Source organism: Chiloscyllium punctatum, chromosome 36 (assembly GCF_047496795.1).
Source record: "Chiloscyllium punctatum isolate Juve2018m chromosome 36, sChiPun1.3, whole genome shotgun sequence".
NCBI classification, from domain to species: Eukaryota; Metazoa; Chordata; class Chondrichthyes; order Orectolobiformes; family Hemiscylliidae; genus Chiloscyllium; species Chiloscyllium punctatum.
In genome coordinates, this window is record NC_092774.1 from 54,618,820 (window position 1) to 54,624,434 (window position 5,615).

Genomic DNA, 5,615 nt, shown 5'->3' on the forward strand with positions numbered 1-5,615 from the left:
GAGAACAGCCTTCCCCGGCTTGGGCCAACTGGTCCGTCAGCATTGCAGAGAAATCACTAAAGGCCTTCCCGCACTCAGGACAGCAGAAGGGCCTCTCCCCTCTGTGGACCCATTGGTGCTTCAGAACCCTTTCAAATTTCATACTATGTTTCTGATAGGAGGGAGACCAGAATTGCACACAATATTCCAAAATTATTCCACAATATTCTAATGCCCTGTACAGCCACAACATAACTTCCCAACTCCAACAATCAGTCAGCGGATTGGGAAAGTTTTCAAAACCCACAAAATAAAATAGGAAAGGATGGAAGGACAAACCTAATTTTTGAGAGTCAGCTTGGAAGCATCAATGAGAAATTGGCGGACTGGATTGATTGGGTACCCTTTCTCCTTAAATACACTATATACGTCTTTCTCTTCTGCTCTTCGTAGTTTCTCTGTGCTGCAGTGTGTAGTGGCTCGTTGAAATAATGTCCTGCTGCAGCTTCGTTTGTGGGTGTTGGGATGATTGCTTCTGTGATTAAGTACTTGGTTTGTGTGTGTTATTTTTCTGTAGACGCTAGTTTGAAGTTCCCCATTGACTGTTCGCTCTACTGTGACATCTAGGAATGGCACTTTGTTGCTGTTCTCCTCCTCTTCAGACCAGGAGCCCCCCTCAGGACCATAGTCTCACCACTTGGAACACCAATATACAGACTAGTCAAAAACCCTCACTAAAGACTAAAACACCAAGTCGCAGATTCACACCACTCCAGTTACTCTATCCAAGAACTCTTGAACACCAAGGACACCAAGGTAGAAGAGGATGGAATAATGCTGTCCTTTGACATACAGCCATGTTCACATCCATTAACATCAACGTGGCCAAAGAAAACTGAAGACACTACTCGAAGAACCAAAGATACAAACACAGCACCAACTTTATCAGCAAAGATAACACTGTCAAGCTCGTGGAACTGTGCCTTACCATCCACTTCATATTCAGTAACAAGCCCTACAAACAAATCAACGAAACACCCATGAAACCACCAGTATCAGGATGCCTAGCAGAAGCAATAACGCAGAGACTTGAACAAACAGCCCTTCCAACGATCCAACCCAAACTTTGGGTCCGCTCCAGCGATAATACTTTTGTCATCATAAAATGAAACAAATTAGAGGAAACATACAACACCATCAACAATATCCTGACTGTCATAAAATTCACAAAAGAGGAGAAGAACAACAAAGTGTTATTTCGAGATGTCACAGTAGAGCGAACAGTCAATGGTAAATTCAAAACAGCGTCTACAGGAAAACAACACACACGAACCAAGAACTGAACTACAGAAGCAAACATCCCTACACATACAAACAAATCTGCATCAGGATGCTATTTCAACGATCCACTACACACTGCAGCACCTAGGAACTCTGAAGATCAATAAATAACTGTACAGCGCATTTAAGAAGAATTCGTAGCCAACAGACACGCAAATGATTGCTTCCCTGACCGGGAATCGAACCCGGGCAGCGGCGGTGAAAGCGCCGAATCCTAACCACTAGACCACCAGGGAGATATGCACGCACCGCCCTAGCTCTACTGAGAATTGCTTCTCTGCCCGGGAATCGAACCCGTGCCGCGATGGTAAGAAGACTTTCACCTGTACATCCACCAATGTATTATTTTGTATCCATTGCTCCCGATGCGATCTCTACAACTTTGGGGAGACTGGAGAGTCAAGTCACATCTCCGGGACACCGGCACCAATCAACCCTATCGTCCTATGCCCAACATTTCAAACCACCTCCCCTCCCGCTCTGCCAAGGACATACACGTTCTGGGCCTGCTTCAGCGCCACTCCCTCCCCACCCGACGCCTGGAGGAAGAACACCTCATCTTCCGCCTCAGAACACTTCAACCTCAGGGCATCAATGTGGACTTCGCCAGTTTCCTCATTTCCCCTCCCCCCACCTTACTTCTGTTTTAAACTTCCAGCTCAACACTGACCTCATGACCTGTCCGACTTGCCAAGCTCCCTTCCCAGCTATCCGCTCCACTCTCCTCTCTGACCTGTCACCTCCATATCCACCAGCATTCATCTATTTTACTCTTTGCTACCTTCGCCCCAGCACACCCCCCGATCCCCAATTTATCTCTCCAACCTGGAGGCGTCCTGCCTCTACTCCTGATGAAGGGCCTTTGCCCGAAACTTCGATTTTCCTGCTCCTCGGAAGTTGTCTGACCTGTTGTGCTTTTCTAGCACCACTCTGATCTCAACTCTGGCTTCCAGCATCTCCAGTCCTCACTTTTGCCTACCCAATAAACCCAGAATGCCGATTTTTCATCAACAAATTGACACAAGCAGACACAACGTGTGCAGAAACCCTAGCCGCAATACCTTACATTAAATACATCTGTTAAATGATGTCCAGACAACTCAAACCCCTCAGCATCATGGTAGCCCACAAACCTACCAACACACTTGAACAGAGACTAATGAACCTGAAATACCCGATACAAACAACCAGAAAACGAATGTTATTTACAAAATACCAGACAAGGAAATGTATACATGAACTCTGCCGCACGGGTCTCTGTGGCAAGAAATGCTGGGATGAGATAAGGAAGATATTTTCAACCAAAAAGAATTGACACTGACTGGACAGCCATTTAAAATCACCCCTGTTAGCCTAGGATGGAAGACCCGAAGGAATGAACATTTTTCTTATTTCCTGATGATTTACAAAGTTGAGACTGGGTTTTGGTGTTTCTTACCTTTCCACTCCCAGGAGCCGCAGTGGTTGGGGCGGTGAGTTGGGGAAAGTGAAATGTGCCTGTGAACAGCGTGTGGGTATCTTTCAGCTTCCCCTCCTCTGACAGCGCTGTGACTTGACTCTGATGTTCTCAGGGACACTTACTGACGCGAGACAGTGAAAGGATTCTCATTCCCCCAGATCGGGAATTCAAACCTTATGCCCGCTTCAGGACAATGAGAAAGATTATTTGGGATGTGTGAAGAAGCTGTGAGCTGCATTTCAAACAGGTAGGTGGAGTCAGATGCGTCATCCATTGCGGCCCCGGCACTCTGCGTACCTGACGCCGCCATGCTGCAGAGTTCTGACGTTAACACAGACATGCGCAGCAATGGGAACATTCACAATGTGAACAACCAGATAATCACCGTTACTGCTTCCCTTCCGTTGTACAACTTTGTGAAGCAGTATCTTTCACCGGCAAATAAAACACTTTTGTCCTCAGGTGCCTGCTTCATTTCGATCACCAGAGAGGGAGGGAGAGAAGATGTCACATCTCAAAAGCAAACCGAAAAGTTTTTGTTTGTTCCGTCAGTTGAGTGGGTTGATGAGACTGGATACTGATTTTAATGGATCAGAATTGAACACTACAATGGAACACATTACATTTCAAGAGTGTTGAAAGGGCAAATCAAACTGTAACCTTGAAGAGATATGTTTCCATTTCTAACCTTGGGGGGATCCAAATGAGACATTTTTACTGGTCACTCCATTTCAGAGTGCTGCTCTTTCATCAGGTGGTCGTGGACAATAAGATCATGATCACAGATTTTATAGCCAAAGGAGTCCACGGTCATGGAGATATCCTTCACTAAACAATTTTAGATTAAATCTTTCATATTTTAGAATGGGCTTCTGTTCTTTGGTACGTTAATCCCAGAACTAGTTTTAAATTACCTTCAAGAATTTCATTTAAATGCAGGGCTTTTCGAACAACAATGTCAGTCTGACTCGATATTGGGACACAGACAAGATTCACACCTGTTGTTAGAAAAGCTCTACATTTAAATGACTTTCTGAAATGGCTGATCTTTCACATCATGCTGATGACGTCCTTTTGTTCTTGGCCAATCTGGAGGAGTCCGTTCCTCGATTGATTCAAACAATCAATTTATTTGGCAGTGTTTTGGGCTGCAGGATCAACTTTACAAAATCGGAAGCCGTGCCGATGTGGGGGGAGAATTAGTGGAGGTGCTTGATCATATTTCAAGTAACAATATGCAGAAATACACAGAGAAGGTAAGTGAATGATGCGAATAGAGACACACGTTTACTTACTTTGTCGAACCAGCAGAGTGAAGGTGGGCCGCATGGCGTCCGTCTGCGCTGTGACACATGCTGTGATTCAGAGCGAAATCACAGTTCGACCAACAGAATGTGGGAAGTGAGAACAAAGTTTATATTTACACAGCCTCCATACTCTGCGAAACAGCAAATTACACGACAGCAGTGGAGGTCTTTGACACCAATCTCGAACGTGTCTCCTTGAGCAGCTTCCTTTATGTAATGGTGCTGTACTCTGTTCTGTATCTTGCCTTTGCACCTACTTTCTGAGTGTCTGAACGTCCTGTATCATACCGATACACTCGCGAACCTCACACGGTTCAAGTAACATGCTTTTTGGAGGTCTGGGTGGTCTTCTCCTGTTCTTGGTCGGTTTCCTATGAACTAATTCGCAAAACCACTTCTCTGAGATGCCAATGAGCTGATAAAGTTGAAACCCATGCCTTGCGGTTTCGTCCATTCCCTGCAGTAATTCGCCACCCTGGTTCAGACGTGAATGACAAGCATGTCCGAAACCGTATCACCACTCAGACATAGTCCCCCACGATGAGGACAGATATCACCGATTGTGAATAACCTCAGAGAGAGAGACAAGTGACAGAGAACTCTCACTTGTGACAGTGACAGTGAACCTCAGAGAGAGAGACAAGTGACAGTGAACCGCCTCTGTCTGCGGGAGAATGATCCTAACCGTTTATGCCGTCCCAATGCCTGTCTATGGGACAGACAATCTGAAGGAGCAACAACGTTCATTTTTAACCGTCCCTTCCGTGTTGGACCGCCTGCAGTCCCGCAGCTCAGGGCCGTGGGGATGACTCTCAGTGAGTGAAGGTTTCACTCGGATTCTCTTCATCTGGGACACTTGGGGCTCAGATGTTAACTGCTGCGCGGTCGCAGCAAATAAAATGATGCCCACTTTGCAATAGACTTTCTGTAAGATTGCTGGGTGTGAGGAATTCTGAACAGCAAGCAGGCTGCACAACAATTTATTCATACGAATTTACCTGAGGGAAGAGTCTTCGGTGTCCATTTCTCTCTGATCCACCAGCACAACATTTTTCTATCTCTCCGATAACAGACCTTTGGAGCAAGTTCACAATCAAAGCTCACTTCCCACGCATTAGTTTAACTGATACCTCCCGCCCCAAGGGATTGAAGGAGCAGAAGAGCGAATGCACTCACCCCTCACCGCCCCCGCCCCCCAGAACAGCTTGCAAGTAGGAACAAATTGGTTTAATTATCCTCCAGTGGAGAGAGTCCAGTTCCTGGGGAGGAGACAAACATCAGCACCCCGGGGACAGAATGACAACAGATGTTCTGGAAACTCTTTGCTGCTTGCAATTCTTGGAGCAATGTGGAATGTATTTCACACTGAGCAAGTTTCAGCTGGCTCAGCGTCTCTAGTGTACATTGCTCTCTGAGTTTATATTTGCACATCGAGATATGTCTGCACAACAGCACATGACACGACAGCAGTGAAGATCTTTTGACGTCATTCTCGAACATGCAAGACACACGCCAGATGAAAAGCTGAA

The 5,615-nt window shown here is 45.9% G+C and overlaps 1 non-coding gene across 1 annotated transcript; it reads right to left on the minus strand.

Annotated features, from left to right (window-relative positions):
• Positions 1-1,484: 1,484 nt before the first annotated feature.
• Positions 1,485-1,556, minus strand: trnae-uuc (transfer RNA glutamic acid (anticodon UUC)). The gene has a single exon. It is a non-coding gene; the product is annotated as a tRNA-Glu (tRNA).
• Positions 1,557-5,615: the final 4,059 nt, after the last annotated feature.